The 27,849-nt window shown below is 37.0% G+C and overlaps 1 protein-coding gene and 1 long non-coding RNA gene across 7 annotated transcripts in view; one reads left to right on the top strand and one right to left on the bottom strand.

Moving 5' to 3' along the window:
• The window catches only part of sema4d (sema domain, immunoglobulin domain (Ig), transmembrane domain (TM) and short cytoplasmic domain, (semaphorin) 4D), a 98,605-nt gene that overhangs the window by 46,449 nt on the left and 24,307 nt on the right, over positions 1-27,849 (bottom strand). For 2 of the 6 annotated variants that reach the window (XM_055179846.2, XM_055179847.2), the window contains exon 3: positions 12,375-12,446. The exons of the other annotated variants lie outside the window; for them this stretch is intronic. The gene's annotated coding sequence lies outside the window, so the exon portion shown is untranslated. The remainder of the gene's footprint in view (positions 1-12,374; positions 12,447-27,849) is intronic. 6 annotated transcript variants of the gene reach the window in all.
• Positions 22,397-25,262, top strand: LOC129447638 (uncharacterized). The gene is made up of 2 exons (XR_012371254.1): positions 22,397-22,655; positions 24,300-25,262. It is a non-coding gene; the product is annotated as an uncharacterized lncRNA (long non-coding RNA).

Raw genomic sequence — 27,849 nt, 5'->3', positions numbered from 1 at the left:
TTTAGCAATTACACTTTTAAACTGAGCCGATATTACACAGACTTTTCTTCTTCAATCTATTCTTAATAAATGTATCTATTTTTTGCCATCTTAAATAAAAGACATTTTATCTTTGCTGGTAAGATTTTTTTTCTGCTTTGACTTTACATTAAGCTCACTGAGGCTTAGTTCACACTGCAGGTCTTAATGCTGAGTTGAATTTTTTTGCGCTGTTGTTGACATTATCCTTTAAATGCGACTGCCATTGTGTCTCATGTGTCAACCATATATGGCCCTGAAGTGACCCGCATGCGCAGAAGAAGATGCGACGTAAGACGCAGTGCTTTGTATTTGCGGAAATAAACATGGATGCTGCTCGTACAATGAAATGCAACATGGCCGTTCAGACTGAAGTTGCATTGCAATACATCAGATATGTATTTGATTTAGGACCACATATGAATGTGGCCTGTGTCTGATTAAAAAAAAAAACGTATTTGTGCTGTTCAGATTGTCATAAAAAGTCAGATTTGGGCCACTTTTGCGTGCAGTGTGAACATAGCCTTATTGCTTTAGTTTAGGGTTATAAATGGGTCAATGACGTGACATTTATTATTTTGTGTTCATATGGTTCAATTAAATGTAAAAGGGTTAAAATTTCTAAATAAATTTGGAGATTACTTGCATACATTTTCTTTAATTTCTAAAATTTCTGGTTTCATTTCATTTTGAAAGAATATTTGGGGGATAATTGCAAAAAAAATCAATGTGGTGTAACCGGTCTGTGTCAATTGGTGTAACTAGTGTTTTTAAAATAAAAATATATTCATAAAAAATGTGGAATCAAATATAATCATCTAGTTTAGTATAACATGATTTTTACATACATTTTTACATCATTTATCAAAGATAATTTCGAAAACAGAGCTGTTTTCAGCATATATCAGGAAAAGGCATTAAAATTAACGCATTAACGCATTAACATTTTATTAGTTTACATGCCATCAAGTTGAATAAAATATTTAATATTTCTCATTCTTTGGCGCAATTGGCGGTTACACCATTTGACATTTTCAGGTCCATTCAGTCTTAACTTTTGTAAACATGGTGCAAATGTAATTTTTATTGCATAAAATCAACATAAATACACTGTGCATTGAAATAAACCTGATGCATGCTTTTAAAACAAGTTTTTTAAAATTGTTCTTAATAAAAAAGAGCCACTGTGACAGAGGAACCTTTGTTTTGAAAAGTGCATAAGTTAAAACTCATAAGATTTGAGTATTAATCTTCAGACCATAACCTATATTCACATGAAGTCAGTGGAGCTCAAGCAGAACAGGATTTAAACCTCTGATGTTCCTCTGATGTCACTGCAGTCAGGTATCAGTCAGTCCACGATGTTCTCTTAACTATTATAAAAGTAAAGCAGGTGGGTATTACATGAACCCCAAAGAGTATTTGGGCCCTTTAAACTGTTTGAATGTCACTGCATTAGATAAAACATATCAAAACAAACCAAATGATGTTTGAGGTTTTCTCATAACAAACTTTAACAGGTGGATTAATGCAATAATATTCTTCATCATGTCTCAGGATTTATATATACTGTACTGTCGGTACAGATCAAAGTCAAAAGTCTGGACCGTGATGTCTGAACACAGGTGTTATGTATGTGTGCGTGATAAAATATTAGGAGGCAGATCTTGTTCAACCTTGGAAGGGCCAGATTGCTTTCAGTGCGGTCACTGGGCTACTGTGTGTGTGTTTGTACTTCAGCAGTCGTCTCAGGAATCATTAACACTGTGTGTGTGTGTGTGTGTGTGTGTGTGTGTGTGTGTGTGTGTGTTGAAACCAGGAATCTTTAGTTCCTCTCTGCATAGTGTCCGAGTAAAAATAAACCTTACACACAGTGGGGTATCAGGTTTAAGAGTGGGGTATATTACATCCCTTTCTGCTGCACGACACGAGAAAAGAATCAGCAATGAAACAGAGAAAGAGACTTAGACCCCTGAGGAAAGAAACTATGTTAGTTTCTGGAAACATTAGAAGGTACAAAGTCTGTGCAATACAGTCATATCATTGAAAAATTGCTTGCTCTTAAAATACATTTTATGTACCTACCCCCTAAACCTAACCCTAATACAAACTGAAACAGTGACAACTCAAAACTCCTTTGTTCAGTCCATCCTGAACATTTACTGAAACTAAGGCTACGTTTACACAACAGCGATTTAGTAATAAAACGTTTTTCTTTTGCAAATTCACGTACACACAACAATGTCAAAATGATCCACGTTTTAACTAGGGGTGCACCAAAATTTCGGTCGCCGAAAATTTCGGCCGAAAATGGTATTATCGGTTTCGGGGCGAAACAAAAAATCCAGCCGAAAATGTAAACCGAAAATGAATGTCAACCGCGCCCATCCCATCTGTGCGCTAGCGCTTGGGTTTCACTCACGGTGATCAGTCATCACCCACCCCTCCCCTTCGTGCTCAAGCAGGTTTCACGCGTCTGCAAAGATTAAGCATGTCTTGATGTGTAAACTTCAGAGAGAGCCGTGTCTCATACTGTAATCCATTAACATACATTTGTCGAATAAAGCAATGAAACACAACGTAAAGTTATGTGAAGCGACTGTTGCGCTGTTTGAGATTCACCCTTCTTCTCTATGTGTGCGCGCGCGTTTAAGTGCCCTTAATAGTGCACATAAGAGAGAGACGCGTTTAAAAAAACAAGCAAACATAAAATCTCTGTTATTGACAGGGCACATATACACAAAATTATCTCCACAGTATTCTTTTTCTAATAAAAACATTTGTTTATGTCTTAAGTGTATGTATAGATTACAGTCAGATTAACCTACTTCAGTCTGTGTCATTAATGTTGATCAAACAACCCATGACAAAGAGACAAATAGCTCTAAAAATAATAATATATTTAATTTATACAATAAAGACAGTGTTATGATTCATTTAATTTGATTTCTGTACATAATGCTAATTTCAGACCTTATTAATGCACAACTTTGTTCTTTTTTATAAATGTTTGCAATTTCTTTATTGTTTATTAGATTTTTCCCACCCGCTTTTTGCTGGTTGGAAAAATAATCTGATATGTGGCTCAAAAACTGTAATGTGATCCGAACTGTGAGTTTTTTTATCCGTCACACACCCCTAGTTAGTACACAGTGATAGCCATAAATGCAATTGTACTAATAATTGGCATAATAATTTCTTTCTGCATTTCGGTTGCTTTTTTCGGTTTTCGGCTTCGGCCAAGAATTTTCATTTCGGTGCATCCCTAGTTTTACCTTATCTTCAAAGATGACAGAAATCTAGGACTGCAACAAATAATCGCTAAAACCGTTAATAATCGATAATGAAAGTCAACAAATTTCATTATTGTTTAGTTGGTCTGTGACGTCACATGCTCTTGCACCACACCGGACAGCACGGACACACGTCCGCTTCATACCGTACAGCGCGAGCTGTGAGCTTATAATTAAAGTCAATGCGAGCTGCATGCTCAAAGTCAGGCACTTCTTCTTCAGACAACGCAAGCTGCACGTTTATCAGGTGGTTCTCACCGCGCAAACAGCTTTTTTTAAAGCAAGCAGGAAAATCACGAAAGCAAACAAACACCTATAAAGTGACAAATGTGACCAGTCACGGAAAGTAGGGACACAAGTCGGATCTGGGGCATTTTGAGTTATTCACAGATTCTGAAAGTGCAGTTTCTAAGCTTCCAACGATGTGTAACACATGGAAATCTGATAAGATTTGGAGAAGTTATGGCCATTTGAATTTAGGAACTTAGATAAACTCAAACCGAGAAAATAGAGACGAAAAGGACTCTTTTTTTCCAGCTGGGGAAGACAATAGGGCTCATTTACATCTCATTTAGCTAAGCCATACCCCCCGTAAAGCCGTTTTGAGATACAGATGTTCTAGCATCATATATTATGTAGTATTTTGTGAGAGAAGTCCAGATGACAACATGCAAAAATAAACATGACAATGACCATTTTTGTCCACAAATGCATATAATCCGTGAAATATAGATATATATAGTCTATTGTTTACATCAGATTTCGCATGAACGTCTCGTAATAGAATCTAATATACAATCTGAGGACTATTTACATCGTAACATGTAAGGGTATATGAGATTACACTCCGGTAATTTACGTTCTGGTAAACACATGAACCCGCCTTCAAAGTTTGTATTTAAAATAGGGAGGTAGTATAATAGATAAACCAAACAGCGCCGTCGAAAACATGATGTCCTTTAGGGATGTAACCAATCGCTCGCTCGTTCCTCCATCAGCCAATGACTTCATGGAAAATATTGATAGACAAAACATGTAGCCAATTATATAACGAATTCAGTGTGACTTTTTTGTGTGTGTTTGACTTCATGCTGCACTGCAAGAACTGACAAACAGATGACGTCAAAGTACCGAGAGAGCGAGTCGAAATTAGACTAATCCATAAGATTTCTTGAAGAGCTCTCGCGGTACTTTGACGTCATCCGACTCCGGCGCCGCATAAAGTCGAACAAGACAGTGGCGCGGCTGACTGTTATCTGTTCCGCCCCAGCTTCATTTTTGTTCTTGTGTTTTGTGTGCCCGAGTTCGTTTACAGTCTGGGGAGACGCACGCTGTAAGTTTAAAAAAAAAAAAAAACTTAGCAAACATGTCTGAGGAACAGGTCAGCCACATCACTACAGTCACGTGACTTCACGCGGTTCACAACAGAACCGAAAGAGAAGACACTGCTGAATAAAGTCGTAATACTTGCTATTTTTGGACCAAAATGTATTTTCGATGCTTCAACATTTTCTAAATGACCCACTGATGTCACATGGACTACTTTGATGATATTTTTATTACCTTTCTGGACATGGAAATCATACATAGAATTTCAATGGAGGGACAGCTCATGTGTCATGTTGCGCATGTCTATAGACTGAATAAACACATGCGTATGACATCACCATAATCACAGATTTGCATTTACGTAGTTAACACACATAGATATATACGTTAGATGTCACCTTGGGGTTCTGAGCATGCGTCAAAACCGCCGCCATCTTAGGACAGGGGTCTTGTCGTAGAAAGTATCTGGGTAAAGCTGCTATCTCCACCTGTACTTCGAATTCATGGACGATGCCGGACTTTTGTGCTGCGTATGGATTTTAGGGTTACTAGCACTATGCATTACAGTTAGAAAAAGTCGATTTTCAAAATTTTAAAACTTTAATTTTTTTCTTGACCCAATGCTAAATATATGTCTGACTGTTGAAACGAACCAAAAGAAAACGAAGAAAATCGCATTCATGACGATTTATGGTGATTTTATTTCCGTTACGCCATTGCCTACAATGACGCTGATGCAGGATTCCCCTGTTTCAAGATGGCGGCTCTGCTTGACGCATTCGGTCCAATGAACTGCAGTAGCCAAGGCGACATCTAGTGTACATATCTATGGTTAACACAGAGCTGAGTCAGCCGACAAGGTGTCATGGACATTTTTTTTACTTGTTTTTAAAAGTTTGCAGTTTTATGCCGCCAAATGTATAAAACTTTCCTATTTCAGTTGAAAACGATACGTTTATTCACAGCCTCTAAACTGCAATAATAACAGTTCAAAATCATTACATCACAATCACAACTATCATCTTATAAACATATTAACACCCAAATTTGCACCTATTTAGTATGATTTTGAACCAATGAGGTTTCACTGAGAGCTAGGTCAGCTAGCACAATACTTTTATATAACAAACCAAAAATGCAAACAAAACTTTGTCTTGCTTATTAGTCGATTAAGACAAAAAATTAAGATCTATCTTTTTAAAGACAAATTATAAAGTAGTGATTTTTTTTAACCCAGCATAAATGCTCTCTCAAATTAAATAAAGACGCTCATGGCAGATTACAGTCAACGGGCCACATAAACCGAGTGTTTTTTTGTGTGCCTGTTTCCTGTTCATTAATGAGTCGTCGCCCTGTTGAGCCTTTAAAACAAGAAAAAGGCCCACAAGTCTCTCACTGTCAAACTTCACAGGCCCTGGGTCTTTAGCATTGTAACAAGACACCATCTTTAGTATGGCACCAATTTCACGCTTGGATTTAGGTCCAGTCTGGACAAAAGCCCTTCTGGATGCTTGTGTGAAAACTCTCAGCATCCCCGGCTCCTTCTGCCCCTCCACAGTGTTCATCTGGCACACATGAGGGTAAACTCTTATTCGGACAGTCAGACGGCGATTCATTAAGACAGTAAGATCGACTACTGTGGTCCTCTTGTGCAACATTATGTGACTATAAAATTCACAGACCTGCTCATCTAGGTGATAAAAAAAATTGTACAAATGACAGTAAAGACACAAAAACAAGTATTTTAAAGACATAATGCTATAAACTCTCAGTCAATCACTTAATAATTATTACTTAAAGGTAGGGATGCACGATATATCGGCGGACATATCGTTATCGGCCGATAACTGCTTATTTTTAATATTATTGTTTATCTGTCTGATAGCAAAATTAGGCCGATAAATGAAAACCGATAAATTATGGATTATTTTTGTTTGTTGAACCACTTTACTTGCACATTGCTGGCTATGTGGAGTTTTGATTGGTGCTTTCTGTGACATAGCACGAAGATGACACGTGTTGCGGGCTTAAGAAGAGTATGCTAGTCTAGACCAAAGACAAGTTGTCCGCGGTCTGCGAGTTTTTCATTGTGAAAATAATATGAATATTTATCGGCCTATAGATATCTGTTATCATCCCCAAATTTAAAGAGTTATCGGTATCGTCCAAAATGTCCATATCGGTGCATCCCTACTTAAAGGCACAATATGTAATATTTCATCACACTGTAAAGCATGAAACCCTCATTATGTGTAATTACTATTTTTATTTAAGTAAAATAATCATGGCAAGTTTTACTTTAAACTCATGTTTGCAAGTTTCCAAATAGGGATGCACGGATTGTTCGGTAACCGAAATTATTAAAAAAGTGAAAAAAGTTAAATAGGCTGAATAAATTTTACAAAATAATTATTTTTTATAGGGCTGGGTATTGGAAAGGGCCTCACGATACAATCCATATCACGATACATGTGCCATGATACGATGTATCACGATACGATACTATGCGTTGCATGTTGCGATAAATTGCAATACTTTTTCCTTTATCAAATTCTTTTTTTAAATTGAGCAGAAAGTGCTTCTACCTGTCTGCTTTGAAAGCTGCAGGCGTTTTTACATTTTCTGCCATTTTCTCACTCCCGATAACTTCTGAGACATTGGCTGAATGGTCGTATATGACAGACAACTGGACAGCGACAACTACAGCAGCGGCGTTGGAGATCGTTTGAAGCACACAGATGGATTAGATGGGTTTTCAAAATATCGATATTAGAGATTAAAATATCGATACATGTGTACGAAAAAATTATCACGATAGTTAGCTGTATCGATATTTTTGCGCAGCCCTAGTTTTTGATGACACAAATAAACTAACCAGCGCAAATTGAGAGATGCACAAATGCAGCAAGCATGTTGGTAAAAGCATTTTAAAGTGTCCGAGAAAGACGCGAAAACATACAACAGTACAAGTCTCCTTTATCATTTAAAATCAAGACATCCTGGACACCATGCAGCGTATGAGAAATACACAGCGGTGATGGGTATTTGTCTGCTGAATGCACAAGCATGCAGAACGAGAGACTTTAGCTCTTCATCTTATGTCATAGAGCAACTGCATTGTGTAATAAAAACCAGTAAAGTCATACAATGACAAACCGCTTATATTAAAGGAGAAATAAAACGTTTATAAACAATAAGATCGCTTTGTTGAGCGCATTTTCTTTGTCATCTCCTGTCAATCTTGCCGCCGTCTCTCTTTCTCTGCTTGTGCTTGACCGTGCACGCAGGCGCTCGTCCGCTGCTCAACATACAGTGCTACATAAGCGTTATTACAAGTTTCTTAAGGCAGAGTAATGAATAGGTTATTTGCATTTTGCACAGGAATAGATCCGATTAATATCAGTTTAGCCAAGACTCATTTATGTGGTCGAATGTAAATGTAACAGTTTTAACAAGTCAGATATCTATCTGGATCAGTGACCAGGTGTAAAAAGGCCCTATAATGACTGCTGGAATGTTAAAATTTTATTGTTAAATAATGTGAAATAAATATAGTAAAAAGGACATTCTGAAAATCTTGTGCAATGGTAAGAATATTGGCAATAATTTTTTTTTAATAAAAATAGATATTTGGTTGTTCTGTATTCGGCCTTATGTGATGTCTGAAAAAGTTAAACGTAAAGTTGCACATTGTTTCAACTACTTAAGTTGGAACAAAGAGCATCTTTAAGTTTATACAACACACATTTTTAAAGCTCCACTGTGTAGGATCTACTCCCATCAAGCGGTGAAAGTCTATATGACAACCAACTGAATATTACTTTCTAGCCCCCCCCCATTCGGAACGCGTTTTAACTCGTACGGTGGCCCGGCCGTGTCATGCCAAGGTTAACATGGCTTCCAGTAGCTACAAAGCAAAAGCAATGAAAAAAATGAACAATTTGCAATGTCATTTGCGTGTGATCCGTCAAAGCACACAGATTTATGTTAAACATGTAAAAAGTCTGATTGTCATGATATGTCCGCTTAAAATCACATACAAAAAACAACCATAAACGTAGCTTAGACACTCCTTTTTCATCCACGCGAGGAAAAATATCACAGGGGCTCGTCGATCAGATCACAAGTGGACGAGAGAGACACATTACGTTTACAGTTGGTGTTTAAATCCGTCTCTTTTTGTCCATTTTCGACCGCTTCTCTTCAGATTACTGAGGAGATGGTCTGTGGACGAGTCCCTCTGTCATTTAATAATGAACTGGCTTAATGAAGGGTTTAAATGGACGCGAACTAATATGTCAGAGTCCAATGCTTATGTTTAAGTAAACGTTACATGTCCGTGTATATGTAAGAGCTTTCTCTGATATTGGTGAAATAAGATCGCTCAACTTTCACACGCTTGTAAAATGAAACGAAAGACGCGCAGATCAGACGCTTTTATCAATGAAAGGCTAAAAATAGCGCTGTACACCGTGTGTTTGTGTTAGAGGTCAGAAAAGATGAAAAACATTTATCTCAGTACCTCAGATTACATAAATGGGCGGAGAGACGGCGTGTGGCTGTTCCAAGACATTAAACCACATGCATGTTTACACTAACAAGTGTTACGCATACCCATGCTATAGTTAGCCAAGGAACTATAAAACTTCAAGTTTACAACATAAACTGTATAGATGTAAACGAATATGCTGAATTACCTGTGGTGAAGTAACCTAGCAACTTCATTGTCCAATGAGCCCCATCTTGGAAAACTAACTCCAATATTGACTTTGATCTTGATGTTTTTCCTGTCGCGTTGTCGTTTAAAATCCCTGTTTCGCTTCCTTGGCGACTTGTTTTAATGTCCTCGAGAATAGTTCTTCAACAAACTTTCAAAGCATTAGATCGCAGGTTTATCACGGCGTGCGGCCGAAGGATTCAGTCTTACGCAGGTCGCATATCCGGGCTGCATACGTCATCAAGCCTGGTTTATTTAAATTAACTGAGCATTACATTCGCAAGTCATAAGCATATTACATCAATTTACAATTAACTTAGAATAATTGTCAGCTTTATAATTGTTAATATTCTGAAATAAGACTGTCTTGATTACGTATACCGCCTACACATGCAACCTCCGTAGGCTTCAGCTCGCGGCCAGCTTGAGTGTACTCTGAAAGCGCGAAAGGCGGAGCTTGAATTTCAGGAATGTCCCTCGTCGGTGAATGTATTTCAAAGATGGAGGCACAACATGGATTCAGCCAGAGAGCGCTACGGCGGTATGTATTTTAAATAGCAGATTCTACACTAACGAGAATACTTTGATTAGTGGGGTGGAAGTAATTACACATGAATGAGCACATACTTTTGGAAGAAAACATGGGTTTTTGCTAAGAATTAACTAAAAAAAGTACACACTGGAGCTTTAAGGCAGCAGGTGAACTTTTGTTTCTACGTTTAACCAGTATGAACTATTTTACAGTGCACTACAGGTCACATATTCAAAACGACAACAAAGGCGAGGCTTTATGACTTTATATCGATGAAAGTGAAACAATAGGAGATGTTTTTACCATCCAGAGACTTACTATATGGAATTTGCTAATCCTCTTCACTGGTATTGCATTAATAAACACTATGCAAAAATCGTACATATTGTGGCTTTAAATGCCTACGCTTCAATATCAGGAAGCTCACAAAATAGCTAAATATTTCTGAAACTAAGAACCCGGATAGAAACTGAAGAAAACAGCTGCAGGATTTTGAGACTTTGTTCCAGGAAGTTTCAAATGATTTTCAAGTATTTATGCTGCCTGGCAACTTCAGTCATAAAATTCATGTTTAACTACAGCACACAATACTGTGTATTAAAGTTGTTTCTGAAGAACAGAACACGTCTCAGATCTGTAACCCTAAACACTGGATCCAGTTACACACATGCTGCACAATTAAGACCAACTGAGATCCTAGATTTAGAATAATATACATTTTATAAATGCTTGGTTATTTTCAACCTAGTCTCGCGTAGCCAGACCTTCATACTGAAGGTCTGGTGTTTTTCGCTGCTTTTTCTGGACAAAGCCCACCCACAAGCTGTTTGACCGACATGTCAAACAACCAATCACAGTTTGTTTCGTCTAGCGTCACGTTTCGGACTCCTCACAATAACGAGCCGGCTGGCAACAAGTCAGTTATTGAAATAACCAGCCGCAATCGAATAGCATCTAAATAAACAACATTACTCACCATAGAACAACGTTGTGCACTTCATCAACAGCCACACTAATGAGACGCTCCCGTTAAATGTCTGTTTGAAGCATATCTCTCCACTTTTTAGCACATACAAGCAATTCAGGAGAACCAAACTTTTTGACTCCACTAACTGCATTAAGCAAAACTCTTGGACGTCTTTTAGAGAGTCTATGCTGCGAACTTTGCATATTTTTGAGAATCCAATGTTTAGCTGATCATGATAACTGGTCATTATTATCCACGTGGACATGACTGATTCTCTGCATCAATGGAACGTCAGAGCTTTGTTTTCCAGGGACCGAAACTAATTGCGACACTCGCGTCTCCTGGAAATCCGGTTTATTTCAACCAATCAAAAGACGACTTTAGACATTCTCACAGGGTTTCCAGAAAAGTGTACGAAAAACATCAGACGTTCAGCCAACAGTTTGTGGGCGTGATGTCTGAGGCTGAGACTATTTTCAACCCAGCGTTGGGTCAAAAAGGCACGAACTCAACCTGTTTGGTTGTAATTTAACCTACAGGGTTCCCACACCTTAGTTAACTTCAAATTCAAGGGCCTTTCAAGGACTTTCCAGGTCCAATACCCTCAAATTCAATAAATGTGGGGACACACAAGGTAACGCTTTACGATACAGTGTTACAGTTCCCTTTCGAGGGAACTCGCGCTGCGTCACTGCGGTGACACTTTGGGGATGCCTCCAGGGGTAAGTGCGTCTGAATGTGTATATCAAATTCAACCAATGGTGAGGCTTAACGACAAAGACGAGGTGATGGGTTTTACAGGGGCGCAGGAAGTATGGCAAGGGAGACACAGCTTTGCGTCACACTACACAGGGAATAATATGGATTTTTTTTTCAGAAAACTTTGTGCATAAAATAGATTCAGGCACTTTCAATGACCTGTATCTATGTATGTATATTTTTAAAAACTTCCCAGGGCCTTGAATTGTTTCCACCAGATTCACAAACTTTCAAGGATTTCAAGGACCCGTGGAAACCCTGAACCTATGCAATTCATGGTTGGGTGAAATATAAACATTTACTGGGTTAATCTGACCCAACACTGGGTTGAAAATAACCCAGCAAATGGTCAATAACTTCACATGAACAGTAAAAAAAATCAACAATATTAAGTGCATTATTATAGTGATCAAACCAAACACAAGCAAAGAGATGAAAGTGAGAAATAGAGGGATAAAACAAGCCTTAACAGAAACCAAAATCAAACTCAAGCATTAAAAAACAAATAAAACGGCGAAGAATAGGATCACATTGTAAATATTTACAAATTCCAGTTCAACCAAAAGATCAACATAAGGAAAATAAGAAAGTAACATGCAGATTTAAAATGCAAGGTCAGCAATCTGCAGTGGGAGGGGTTTCATGCAGTGATGTCATCGCAGCATGCAGGCCGGACAGCAAATAAAGAGTAGGAGCACCAAAACAAACTCGCGAGGGGAGAGAAAGCGTAAAAAGGGGCGAGAGGGTGAATCGTCTAACCTGTAACTCTTCCACGATGCTCGACTAGATGAGTAGATCCGTCCTTTCAGAGAGAATTATAAAATCCGCCGGCTAAAAAGAGAGACAGAGATGGAAGAGAGAGAGAGAGTTATCATGGAGTGACTGAACGACTGGACGTATGGATGAATGTTATACACGTATATGAAAGAGGAACAGAACTATAAACTTTTCACTGCCAACAGCTTACAAACACACAAACATCAACCTCATTATTTCTGAGGAGGAAAACTGTACTATCAATTTTTATTTGAACTATACTTCTGTTTCTAATTCAAATAATAAATCAATAAAAAAAGTTTGGCCTGAAAAGAACAAGAAAAAAAATAAAAATAAAATAAGACACATGCTAACAATAGATTATTGATTTATGTGCCATAAAACATTAAGACATCACATTACTTTTCTCAGAAAACAGAGAAATGGATGACAGATTGAACAGAAGGCAGATAGATGTTTTACATCTGTGATTTCTAAAGAAAATTAAAGACATTTTCACAGCTGTAAAACACACTGACAGACATAGAAAGAGATTTTTGAATTGAATCCTCCAACATTCACACGCTGATTTACAGACACATTATCACAACAGGAAAACAAAAGCAAAACAATCACAAGTATTTGGCTGCACAATTAATAAAAAAAAACTAATCAGGATTACAATTACAGGTGAAACAATTACATAATAGTATTTGGTGCCCAAACATACTGTGGAAACGCACAAAAATTTTGTCTTAAACCACAGATTTTAAAATTGATAAGTTGACATGTAGTACTTTAGTCATTCGTTTTCGATTTTAACAACATGACTTCCATAATTATTTGTTATTTACACTGTAAAAAAATTCTGTAGAAATTACAATGTTATTGCAGCTGGGTTGCCAGTAATTTACCGTAGATTTAAATTTATGTTATTTACTGGCAAGAGTTTGTTCAAAGTTAAATAAATTTTAAATATTAACAACAAGTCTTTATCTTTACAGAATACAACTATACAAATACAGCCTCATGCAAAGCATTCTGGGAACCATAAATCATCATCAACCTTTTTCTGTTTTTTGCTTCAGATTTTGTTTCCCATGTTTTGCTTGATGCTGTTTTTTTAGTTTTACTTTGTAAAGACAAAGACTTGTAAATGTTAAATGTTCATTTAACTTTGAACAAACATTGCCAGTAAATAACATAAATTTAAATCTACGGTAAGTTACCGGCAACCCAGCTGCAATTTCTACGGATTTTTTTTTACAGTGTACATAATATTATTTACTTTTGATGTTTTGAATTTACGGTGCAGCTGTTTAACAGAAAATTATAAAACATTTCAAAACTTCAGTGTGAAGGTTACTAATCGACATTAATAACTGCAATTACAATATCAAGGTTAATAATCGACTATTATGACACAAGTATAATGTTCAGAAACGGATCCTGGACGCTCTTCAAATGTTTGATCCTCACTGACAAAGACTACAGCAGTAAAAACTCACCCAATCCCAACACAAAAACTTTACTTGAACATCACAGACATTGTACTCACCAGATTAAACTTCATAAGCAGTAGCAATAAGCAATGTATATGACATTCCCTCAGCAAACTACTACTACTACTACTACTACTACTACACAATTTCTCAGACACAAACACAGCTGTTTTATACAAATATGCAAATAGGAAACACTTCTGGTTCCGACTTTATGAAATTTGTTTATATTTCCTTTACAAAAAAAAACCCTGCTGTGACATCATACTGTATGGCACAGTCAGGAATTTACTATATTGAACCACAGTTTTTACACAATACTTCAAAATGTCTTTATAGTAGTACTATGGAGTTTTTTCAAAATTGTGAATGACCAAAAGAAACTCGGAGCTTCCATTTTTTCCCCATTTTTGTGATATACTTTATTCTGAATAAAATCATCCTACATAATGTAAAGAACATTCTGTGAAAATATAATCTTGATATCTTTAATGTTGACCGAGTAAAATCATGTCAAAGATTCAAATCAATGTGAAATAAATGAAATCAAACTTTGACGCTCATGATCTCATCATCAGCTTATGATCGGGTGAGCCTCTGCATGCAAACGAACGGGACTTGGGTCAAAAAAAAAAAAATTACACTTCCCATTAAAGGAATAGTCTACTCATTTTCAATATTAAAATATGTTATTACCTTAACTAAGAATTGTTGATACATCCCTCTATCATCTGTGTGCGTGCACGTAAGCGCTGGAGCGCGTGGCGACGCTTCGATAGCATTTAGCTTAGCCCCATTCATTCAACCGTACCATCCAGAGACAAAGCCAGAAGTGACCAAACACATCAACGCCCCTCCCACTCAAGACGAGTAGCCACACGAGCAAGTTTGGTGGCACAAAATAAAACGTAGCGCTTCTCCAAGCGGATTCAAAAGAGGAACTACACTTCATGGCGCAATAGCACCTTTGGGAGTACTTGGACTCGGCGCAGTAACACCCTCCCTCTCCCATTATGAGAGTGAGAAGGGGAGCGGACTTTTCAGGCGAGTCGAAGTACTCCCAAAAGTGCTATCACGCCATAAAACACAGTCCCTCCTTTAAATCCGCCCAGAAAAGCGCTATGTTTCACCCTGTACCACCAAACTTGCTCGCACAACCACTCGTCCCAAACAGGAAAAACGTTGATGTGTTTGGTCACCTCCAACTTTATCTCTAAATGGTACCATCGAATGAATGGGGCCAAGCCAAATGCCACCGAAGCGTCGCAGCGCGCTCCAGCGCTTACGTGCACGCACACAGATAATAGAGAGATGCACCAACAATTCCCAGTCAAGGCAACAACACATTTTAACACTGAAAATGAGTAGACTATTCCTTTAAATTTTCCGAAAGATGTTTTGGTCCTCTAAGGCAGGGGTCCCCAACCTTTTTTACACTGCGGACCGGTTCCAGCTTAAAAAAAATCCGCGGACCGGGGGGTGAGGTTGGGGGGGGGTGTTGGTCGCTGAGTTGCTGTTCAAACAAAGTGCTGAAAATTCTCTTTTTGAAATGTATAACGTTTTAAACGGAATAAACATAACCTTGCATTAGGAAAATGAATAATTGCTTAATTTATAGTATATTTTCTATAGATGTGTAAAACCATATTTTGGCGGATTGTTTTTTACTTTCATTGTTTCACTAGTTTACCTGTCCAGTTAGTCTTAATAATCAATGGTAAATGAACTTGGCTTGCTGTTCTCGGAGGCAGTTCGAATCTTGGTCGGGCTCGAGCCCCAAGTTCAAGTAACAGAACAAAAAAAAATGCAGTGAAGGAGGAGAGATGCCAGAAGAATTGCGGCTGGGCGCAGAGGCTCACGTTGATTTTAATGATGATTGACAGTTTAGGTTCCTTTTCAAACCTACGTTAAAAGCACAGCCGTTAAAATATGATTAATAGTTTATTATGATCATGGTGCCACGATCGCTGGATAATTCTGAAGTTGTTTTAAATAAGAATAAAATAATTACTTTCCAGTCATTTGCGATGCCCATGTCACACAGTTGAACGTCTCCGCGTATTTACATGATTTGCGAGGTACATTTGCAAATTATTCATAAAGTTATAACTCGGCAATTCTTTGATCGATTGTGTTTTAGAAGTACTGTATGCTCAAAACTCTTATGACAGCAATGTGATCGCTGATGCGCTGGTAGAGAGAGAGAGAGAGACCAAGAAAAAGAGAGAGCGCGACTCTGTACAACAGTGGAAATGATCGATGTTATTTGAAGTCGGCTCTTAAAGTACAAAATACCCGATTAAGCTATTACGTGGCTATTATAAAAAAAAATTCCGGGACGTTCTTGCGACCCGGTGGCAACTTGTCCACGACCCGGTACTGGGTCGCGACCCGGTGGTTGGGGACCTCTGCTCTAAGGTAGTTGCTATCACGCTGATATATGTTCAATTGATCATTTTTGTGATACGTTTCATTTTAGCTAGTAATTTGATCCTATAGACACTTTCATCGGACACACGTGCGGTGACGTGATCTGGTTGGAACTTTACTTCCGGTTTCTGTTTGCTTAATGGTCTGACTACCATATCGAAAATAACAAATGTTATGGTTTCTTAGGTAATCTACATGTTGTTTCTTTTTCCTGTTATATTAATAAACTACTATAAAAGGACTTTGTTGATATTTATTCTTAGCAGAGTTTACCGGTTTTCCACGAAAGCCGCTTGTTTATGTTGTTACTGCTGAAACCGTCTAAAGAAATGGGGCTTGTTATGACTGACATTTGTGATTGACAGCTTCTCTGAGCGGACTGTCGGAGCTTCGAAGGAAGACTGAAGATATAACTAATTATTATTTTTTTGATTTCTGCGTTATTTCACACCGACAAAATAGACCCCTTCACGGTTCACGTCACAGGCAGTTTCCACTGCGCATGTCAGGGTCAGAAAAGTCATTACAGCAGATAGAGTTGCGTATTATTCGGCATCGTCAAAAATGCCTACTTACGTTGTGGGCTGTGAAAATCGCACCAGGTCTTCCGTTAAGTTTTTGCAATTCATGCAGAATCTCAAAAACAAAAAAAATACAACATCTGCAGCTGCAAGCAATTAACGTGCAGACTGGAACAATACAAATATCAAAGAGGCTTGTGTTTGTAGTGCTCACTTCATTTGAGGTAAGTCATCATTTTTCAGCCCTGTTAGATTACATTATAAAGCCTGGATGGTATGAACAGTTTGACCCCATGCTGCGCGCGCACCCGATAGTCATTCAATGTTTATAAACTTTAAAGGGGTCTATTAGTTGTATTTAACTTACCTTATTTTAGCAAGCAGTCAAATTAGACATTCAAGGGGCATGGTTTAAATTGGGCGTGCAAGCGTTTGGGGAGAAGTTCTGTGCATGCCCAGGCTCCAAACTGACTTTTTGCGTAACATGTCAGCGCCCATCGTCGTATATTTTTATTCAGTTCATTACAACAGAAGGAAGCGGCGGCACGGCGGCCATCTTTTTTTTCAGTCTATGATTATAACACTTTATCCTGGATTTTAATCTGGGATTAGATTATTTCTACAGTTTAAATATAAGAACATAATAAACTGATATGCCGTCCCCCAGATGATCGTTTTTTTAAACTTTCTAGACTAAATGCCGCCATCTAGATGACATTTTAAACTGTTTTCTAACCAAGCTACACACTCCCATCTAGAGCACATGCGATGAGGCGGCCGGCTCCTCTTCTTTGCTTATGGACAGGACGTCATTATTCAAAGATGAATGACATTTTTAAACTTTTCCCCGCGAAACCGATCTTACAGCTCAAATTATAAATCACTATTATATGCTTACCATTGTGAACTGGGCCAAGGTAACATATTCTACATATTCATTTTTTTTACGGTTTCCCACTTATATAATCACACAGATCTCATCAGAAACGATCAGAAAGATTTAATGTCACAAAGTAAACAACAGGCTGAACAAACCAGCCAATAACAGCCAGTCATGCAAACGCAATTCCAGCACCCACAAACACATGACGCTGTGACCGCGAGAGAAATACAATGAAGCAATGAGAGATTGTGTTGCATGCTAATTTCTTTCTGATGTCAGTCTAAGTTTGATTCACACACTCATCCATGGCAGGTGTCTGTATCTCACACACCCAACGTCTTGTCACATTACTGACAGCGGCCTAAAATTGATGCACTACAAGTCAAAGGTCACGTCCTTTTACAGCGAGAGGAAACCATCGCACCCCACTTTAGACGTATCGGACAAAACGTGTCTTCAACATCCGGCACGCCTCACGCTGCGATAGAGGCGTCAGTCACACAGAGGAAGAGGAAGTCAAAGATGTCACAGGTCGACTACTTCATAATGGAGGATTCGGTTATTGAGCACAGAGACGACTTTTTGATTGTTAATGAGAGATCTGAACACAAACAGGATTGATTGATGATATGGACCATGGCACTTAAAAACAAGAGGAGGATATTGTTATATGTATTCAATACAGGTCTCCGCATCTCAAGCAAAGCTCTTAAAGATGCTGGCATGTGAGTTATTAACCCATTTCAGATTGAATGTCCACTTAATAAAGAAACTGAAATTAGAATTTACTTCGTCATTAAATTATTAACATTTTCAGACTGTATGACAAATGAAAAACCTGTTGTTTTGGAAAATATTTACTCACTTCCAGCTAATCATTTTTTGACAAAATGTAAAATCCAGGTTTAAGTCTTATAACCTGATTTGGAGCATCAACGTTTGATTTCACCCATCGAATTCAATCTTTGACCTTAAAATATCATGATGATGATATTTTCTTTACATTATGTAGGATGATTTTTATGTAGAAAATAGTAAATAAAAAAAAAGACTTTAGCTGGGCTTTCACAGACTGGATCACAAATAACAAAAGTAACAAATGTGGTTGATATCCTTCCTCTTGGCTGGATACTTTAGAAACAGAAAGTAAAACTCTTTGAACACCAAAGATGGTGATTAATATTTGTAAATGATTGCCTCTCACAGCAGCTTTAGCAGATGGTTTACTGTTTGTTTTGACTGAATCAGAGTGTTTGTAAGCCTGGAGGTGATAGGTCAGGGGATCTTGACCTTTGAACTACGACTAAATCATCTCGAGGTCATGTGATCACGCGCTGTTCATATGCTGATTAGACCCGTCAGACTGATATTCACGCAGGGGACGAGGAAAAGGAGGGGATGAGGTGTATAAACAGACAGAGGGAAGAATAAAAATGAGAAGCAGACTATATAACAATGATTAAAAGGGGACATATCATGAAAATCAGACTTTTTCCATGTTGAAGAATATATATATACACAGTAAGGAAAATAAGTATTTGAACACCCTGCTATTTTGCAAGTTAGAAATCATGGAGGGGTCTGAAATTGTCATCGTAGGTGCATGTCAATGTTAATATTTGGTACAGTAGCCTTTCTTTGCAATTACCACAAACACCTTTAGGAATTATGACTAAAAAGTTTTATTTGGTCTCATCTGACCACATAACTTTCTCCCATGACTCCTCTGGATCATCCAAATGGCTTAAGATGGTCCTGAACATGTGCTGGTTTAAGCAGGGGAACCTTCCGTGCCATGCATGATTTTAAACCATAACGTTTTAGTGTATTACTAACAGTAACCTTGGAACCTAATTTCTAACCTTTCATAGGATCTTTGAGACCCCTTGAGGTGAGATCTTGCATGGAGATTGGCAGTCGTGTTTAGTTTCTTCCATTTTCTAATGATTGCTCCAACAGTGGACCTTTTTTCACCAAGCTGCTTGGCAATTTCCCCGTAGCGCTTTCCAGCCTTGTGGAGGTGTACAATTTGTCTCTAGTGTCTTTGGACAGCTCTTTGGTCTTGGCTTTAGTAGTTGGATTCTTACTGATTGTATGGGGTGGACAGGTGTCTTTATGCAGCTAAAGACCTCAAACGGGTGCATCTAATTTAGGATAATAAATGGAGTGGAGGTGGACATTTTAAAGGCAGAATAACAGGTCTTTGAGGGTCAGAATTCTAGCTGATAGACAGGCGTTCAAATACATATTTGCAGCTGTATCATACAAATAAATAGTTAAAAAAAATCATATATTGTGATTTCTGATTTTTTTTAGATTATGTCTCTCACAGTGGACATGCACTTACGATGACAATTTCAGACCCCTACATGATTTCTAAGTGGGAGAACTTGCAAAATAGCAGGGTGTTCAAAAACTTATTTTCCTCACTGCATATATACAGTGAGGAATATATATAGTTTGCAATTAATCGTGACTAGGGCTGGAACGACGCATCGACGTAGTCGATTACGTCGATTACGTAATTACGTCGATTTGCCGGAAATGCGTCGATGCGTCGCATTGTTTACGTTTTCAAATGAAGGCGGCTTCAGCTCCGACCGGATAATACAAGTGTTATACCAGACAGCCAGAACGTGATCAAAAGTGTGGGAATACTTTAAGCAGAGACCAAATAAAACACATACTGTGTAAAACTGAAATGGCATACCACAGCAGCGCAACATCTGTGCATGATCATCTTAAAAGAAAACAACCTGGAGCTCTCTCCGACCTCAGAATGACGCGACGGCAGCGTAAGTATTTGAATTTTTACAGTAAGTTTTTATACAACAATAGAATCAATGCAGGCATATATGGTGCTTAATACAGCTGTGTTTACATCTTAGTTTAATACGAGCTGCGAGACGCCTGACAGACACGACATTGCATCGCGTCTGGGCAGTATGTTGAAACAGTAAATAAAGAGCGGGACATGTTTAACTTTTTATATTAAGAAGTTATGAAATAATAAGTTACTGTGTTACACTGAGATAGGCATGTGCCCGCGTGCACTGAAAGCCAGCTGGCAGCGCGGAGTTCCCATAGCTTATTTTTTTGCTATGTGCGCAGATATTATAAAAGCTCGTCTCGTTAGGTATTCCTGACATGCGTTTATTTAAAGTAACAGCAGCGTAAACGCCGTTTATAAAATATAAGAAGATCATGCTAACTAAATTTGTATTTACCCGAGACTTAAGAAAAGTTAAATGTTAAAGTTGATGCTAAATGAGAATGCAGTAACGTTACTACTGATATAATATTAACAGTAATAATATAATGGTTACATTTTATAATAAGGGTTCATGAATCACAATGAACTTATTTTTACTTCAGTCTGAACTAATGCTGAGTAAATGCATGTACTAATCATAAACTAATGAAGAGTCATCATTAAGTACAACATGACATGTTTTTTAGTTAATGTATTAATAAACAATGATTTCATGTGAGTCATTTTGTAGTTAATGATGACTCTTCATTAGTTTATGATTAGCACTAGGGCTGCACTGAAAAAAATGGACTTAGTGGGTCTTTGAATTTAAATAAAATAAACATGTATATGCAACACAAAATATTTATATTCCTTGTGTAAACATAATTTAATTGATTAGGATTAAAATGTTTTGTTTGAATGTAAAATGAACACATTATTCTCACATTGATTAAAATTGATTGAATTGAATACTTAAAGCAATAAAATTGGGTTTGCACACAAAACGGCACCTCCTGAGCAGCAGGGGCAGTATAGCTCAATGAGAAGGACATCGATTGCCATAAAAGAAGAATAAAGATCGTTTGTTTTGGGCGCCAAAACGAAGACTCAGCAGCAGTCAGTCAGTCAGAAGAACTCTCTCAGACGGCACCACGTTATTAAAGTAAGTTCTATTATTTATTTATGTTCGCTTCATACGTGATATATCTTCACTAGATAGACTATTTTGGTTTACAATATGTAGCCATTGCAATGACTTGTAGTAAATTTTAGTTTGGAGGAGGTTGGTGGAGTAAGTTAACAGTCAGTCAAGCTCATAAAGAAAAACACAGCGTTTTAAAAATGTCAGCTGTTTAACGTTATTTCACGTTTGGTAGTTTTATCCGAGTTGAAAACTGTCAGCTTTGAGTTGACTTTTGAGGCACTTTTTACTCAGCTGTTCTATGGAAACGTATCAGGACAAATAAAACGCAAACCAAAAGTTATTCTGTCCAGAGTATACGTCATCCATGTAGGTAATTTACCAGATGATATCAATTGACTACATTAATAATGACATTGCGTATGAAACAAACTGTCTGCTTAATCAGATGAACAGACCCGCGTCAGTTATTCGTGACTTCGCTACGCCACGAGCGACACTTGATTCAACTAGAAAAAGCTTTTTTTCAATGTCTCGCGTGACGTCTGGTATATTGACTGAAAAAAAAATCGCTTTGAAGTGCCACACCTTAAAGCTGACGTTTTCAGAAGAGAACCTTGTTTTAAGGTCTAATTTTGTCCAACATTGCCTCCTATGACAGATATAATACTTATTTCATTATTGCTCTGGGTATGTGTGACCTTCATCATTTGAGGTTATGTGTTGATTTCTCCTCTGAATATTTCCTCTTATAGGTCCATCATCCTTTCATGCGCATTGGTAAGTCATTTCTTTCACTTTTGTACTGCTGTTAGGAGCTATATCTTATTTTTGTAACTAATATACAATTATTATTCTTTTACTCGCAGTACTCAAATATACAATGGTTGGTTAATTTGTTTTCAGATAAATGCTGAATTTAAAAGAATCACTACTGTCTTATGTTCCTGTGTCACCTGGACCTCCAATCCAAAAACCTGATGAAACTCTTCTATCAGAAAGGAGGACAGCTAGCAAAAAGACTTCAAACAATCAATGATCAAATGACAGAAGTAAGTAATATAGATTCATAGACTTAAAAATGTGTAAACATTGTTGGAAGTACAGAACGTTTAGTATGTTTTAGTTACAACATCTTTTGGCACACGGGTCATTAAAACACCTGGGAAGATTTAAAGGGGTAGTTCACCCAAAAATAAAAATTCTCATCACTTACTCCCTATCATGTTGTTACAAACCTGTATAAATGTCTTTGTTCTGATGAACACTAAGGAAGATATTTTGAGGAATGTTTGTAACCAAACCAATCATAAGCCCCATTCACTTCCATAGTGGGGAAAAATAATACTATTGAAGTGAATGGGGCTCATGAACAGTTTGGTTGCAAACATTTCTCAAAATAAATATCTTCCTTCATGTTTATCAGAACAAAGACATTTATACAGGTCTGTAACAACATGAGAGTGAGAAAATGAGAGACTTCACTTTTGATGTGATTGTCAGGTGTGGTAGCACACACTCGAAACGTGGCCTCTTTATTTAACTCATTCCAGTGTAGTGAACACTAGGGATGCTCCGATCAGGATTTTTGCAGCCGATACGATCACCGATTTGTAATCTTCGTGATCGGCCGATAGCGATTCTGATTTTTTTAAAGCTGATATGCAAGCTCTTTGATGACTGTAACTGTTACATTTTTTCTAGATAAAATAATACCACGGATGTTGCCTTTGTTATATTACTTGCAGTAATTAGGTATATTATTGTTTTAATAGTGACTCAAATAAATAAGCACAACAAATATTTATTCTGCATAGAGAAATTTAATATGGCTTTAAAAAGGCTTATGTCTCCTAAAAGTACTGAAAATAAAACACTTCACAGACTTTACTGTATTAATTAAATATACACGCATTCGTATGAAGTATAAAAGTTCTTTAGTCAAGAGCAGAGAGTGATTTTATTGAGAGATGAATAGGTTACTGCAGCTTTAAGACGTGAGAGAGAGATCGCTCTGTTCACGTGCACTGATGACCGGCTGCTGTGTGTGTGGGCAGCGGCTGAACGCAGACAAGCAGCTGTGAGGAAAATAAAAGTTTAAACACTCAAAACTTTAAAAAGCATGCAAATAAGAAACTTATGGCATGAGGATGCAATTGTCCGTGATATATATGTGTTGTATACGCTGTTTGATGGGGATGTGAAGACGCCTCGCGCTGTTGACCGGAGCACGTCCTCATAGAAAATATGCATATCTCTGTAAAGGCAAAGAGAGACATACAAATCTGCACGCCGAACATGAGCAAAGGGTTGTAAAAATGCTCGTGCTACGTAAAAAATGTCTTTAATTGCAGCCAGATTCAGGATCCTTTTGATGACAAAAGTAAACAGAAAGATCGGTTTATGAGATCGGCAGATTTAGCGAGCAACGATCGAGTCATTTAATGCCATTATCGGCCGATCGATCGGAGCATCCCTTGTGAACACACACAAACACACCCAGAGCAGTGGACAGTGCAGCTGCCTTGCTTTGTAACCCATATATTTGTTACCAATTGTAACATGCTGTGGCAATGCACATGGGTCTGTATACTTACATTTATATTTGTTTGCATTGTACTTATTTCCAATGACACTTTTATTGTAACAGTAACCTTTTTTCTGTTTCTTTAACTACATTTGTTTGTTTTGTACAGGGCATGGATGAAGTCAGCATCAGTGAGGTCATTTGAAGACACCAATGTTGGGATTTGTGCTCTCAAACAACATGCTTCTTGTGATGAAGAAGAGGATCTTTGTATAGTCCTGGAAGCCATGAAGGTGTTGCAACATCGTGTTTGAGCTGATGTATGCCTTAAACTTGAGCTATCCTGATCTCCGCTTTATTTTTGAGGAAATCCAAACTGCATTGAGAGTAACTTTAACGAACAGTTTCTTTCAGTGAAAGGATCAGAAAGACTGTGCTGCTCATTTTTGAATTTTTTATCTGTTTTAAGTGTTTTCTCTTATTAATACATTAACAGTTTGCTGCTCAGAGTCGATTTTGGAAATGGTTGTTGTATTTTGTTTTTGTTGAATCTTTGATTTAACAGTTTATAAATGCTGTAGTTCTGACTTTCTGAAGGATTGATATTTTCCAGTTTGTAAATCCATTTTATAAATAATAGTACTTACTGTTTTGCATGTCTCTTTGGAATGCAGTGTTTGTGCTTTAGCACTTCTAAATCTACTGTGATAGTAACTATTTTAAACATTTGGGTCAGTTTCACAGATGGGGCTTTTCCTAGTCCCAGACTTTTGCAATGCCATATATCAGTGCCATTGTTTTGTCTAAAGATGTACTCCAGTGTTGTTTTTGTAAGGTAGGTTTGTTTGTAAACTTTATTTTATTAAAAATATCCTAATATAACGAGGGCCTAGTCATGGATTAATCTACAACCTGTTTGGGAAATTGCCCCTTTATGTATGTACTGCATGTGCTGATTGTTGTAATAGTTATTGACTGTTATTGAATTAATGTGTAGTGATTTAAATTAATTGATGATCTGAAAGCAGTGGTTTGCCTCAGTATCACTAAACATTTGTACAAAACTCTTTGCTTTTTATGCCAATGCAAATGTATTTTGTATTTAAAAAAGAAATAAATAACATTTGGATAATTATGGGTGATTATTCTGGTGCCAGAGACATAATGAAATTGCTTTAGAGTTACATAATCCCATAATATAAGCATTAAAAAAGCATGTTGGAATTACAGATGAAAATCTAGTCCCCTTACATAATAAAATTACTTAAACATTACAAAATAAATGTGTTATAGTAAAGAGAAATAGCACTTTGAGTCAACATATTTCTATTAGACTACTTAAAGTAATTAAAATGTTTTAGTCTGACACATAAAAATTAATTTGAGAAAATTATTTTGGTTTTAAACAATCGGATCATGTGGGACCGATGTACACATTAAAATTACGTAAATTGAAAGGATTTTTTTTTTCAGTGTGGAACAATAAAAAGCGGGACATGTTTTTATATTAATAAGGAGTTATTATTCAGTTTGATTTATTTTTATTTTACTTCTTTAATATTAATATATTTTATGTGTTTAAGGTGAATAATGCCCCTTTTGCACTGTTTATGTTAGGCTGAATTAATGTTGGACTTGTTTTTATGTGATTTGTTATATTTTCCTTGGCACTGGCACTGTTTGTGTATTTGTTTAATTGAGAAAATGCTTCAATAAAATGTTGGCATAAATAGCAGATGTTACATTTATTATTTGTAAAAAAAAATCTTTAGACTATCCGATTAATCGAAAAAATAATCGATAGACTAATCGGTTGAAATAATAGTCGAAATTTGCAGCTCTAATCGTGACCCTATGAATCATAATCCAATCTATTCAAAAGGCTCTAGTAATCTCATTTCACTGGATGAGATTATATCCAAATCTTTTAGGGGCGGTTTCCCGGACAGGGATTAGACTAGTCCTAGACTTAAACACTTTTAAGAGCTCTCCAAACTGAAAACCACTTGCACTGACATATATTAAAATACATCAGTGCCATTTATATATACCTAAAAATGCAAACATGTAATGTTTTTAGTAAGGCATGTTTGTTAAAACTAGTTATATTTCCTAATTAAACTAAGGTCTAGTCCTGGATTAAGCTAATCCTGGTCCGGGAAACCGCCCCATAATGTGATATCTATATCCTTCCAATCAATGTTTTCATACTGTAACTAACTTGTGCGCAGTGGATCCTGATTTTATCAAATGCAACTTGCCGAAGAAATTCTTGCACAACTTGCACTTTTCCTGTTCTTGCAAACACACAAGACTTTAAAATTTTAAACAGCATCATTCACACTCACAATACTTGACTGCTTAATCCAGCTGGTTACATGTTACAGTTTATCCAACAAACATATCAGCAAACAAACCTTTTATCATATGCCAAAACACCCTGTTGACCAAAACATCCATGACCTACATAATAATGCACACTATGCATATTGCAATGGTTTGCAATAGCTGAAAGATTTCATAACTTCAAAACATTACATGCAGTGTACATGAGTGAGGCTTTCTTTTACCCAAAAAGAATATACACATTCATGCTGGTTACATCATTTTGAGGTTTTTACATTTTGAAATGCAAGTAATCATATATCGCACATTGCATTTTTCTTAAATATCGTGCAGCCCTAACCATTTACAAACAACACACACACAGTAGATTCAAAGATTACAAAGAAAGTAAAAAGTACTACGGTCTTCAAGTATTTGAGTCAATATTAATTGAGACAGATAGAGATAAAGAGGTAAAGAAACAGAGTAAGACATATATTCAGACAGAAGTCTTGTGTAGTGGGGGTCTTTGTTCTCTCATTTTTTCTCTGTTTTGCCTTTACGTCTCTTCAGAAGCACATTTATCATTCCTCCACATGAACAATTGTGCTACAAAAGTGACAGTCACAGGCAATACAATGGACGACTAAATAGGGGCCTCCGATCGGTTGGTTGCTAGGATACATCTGATCTTTCTGACAACTATTCAACAAGCTTGTCGACCCACAAGTGTCAGTGATGATGATTCAACTTCAGCTGAAGACAACTTAATTTAAAGACACCACACTTTACTCATGAAATATCATGAATATATTCTGCTGTGTCGTTCAGAGGGACCCGACCATACTACAAAATCATTGACTATAAAGTTTCCTAAAATAATTTCATGTTTATATTATATATTAGATGAATGCCTGTTTATTAACTTACATGATCAATGGTCAATAACCAGCATCTAAAAACAGAGGATTTTGTCTGCTGACACATCAATAAACGACAGCTACTGTACAAACTGTTTGCTTGTTCAGTTTAAAACTTAAATAAATAAAAGTACGGTTTCAGCTCTCTGTCCGAATTTCCAAGAGTCATCGTATCACATTTTCGCTGAATATAACACCTGTAAGAAAGACGTCTGACAGCTGTCAATTATTAATTAAGCATTCACAAACAACTTCACTGCCTTTTTTCCTTTTTCACTGATCTGTAGTACTTGCATGTATTTATACTTCTGATATCTTAGACAAGTGGTTCCCCCACAGCCCTATCAGTAAGGCTCCTTCATCGAAACTAAATCAAGGTTGTGTTTTATTGACAAATATTTATAAATTCAAAGATTTAAAACATTAAAGTAAAAAGCACAGACTGATAAAGCGTGTTTATTTGTCTTAAGATTT

Source organism: Misgurnus anguillicaudatus, chromosome 9 (genome assembly GCF_027580225.2).
Source record: "Misgurnus anguillicaudatus chromosome 9, ASM2758022v2, whole genome shotgun sequence".
NCBI classification, from domain to species: Eukaryota; Metazoa; Chordata; class Actinopteri; order Cypriniformes; family Cobitidae; genus Misgurnus; species Misgurnus anguillicaudatus.
Note: the sequence above shows the minus strand (reverse complement) of the source record. Positions and strands in the feature narration are given on the sequence as shown.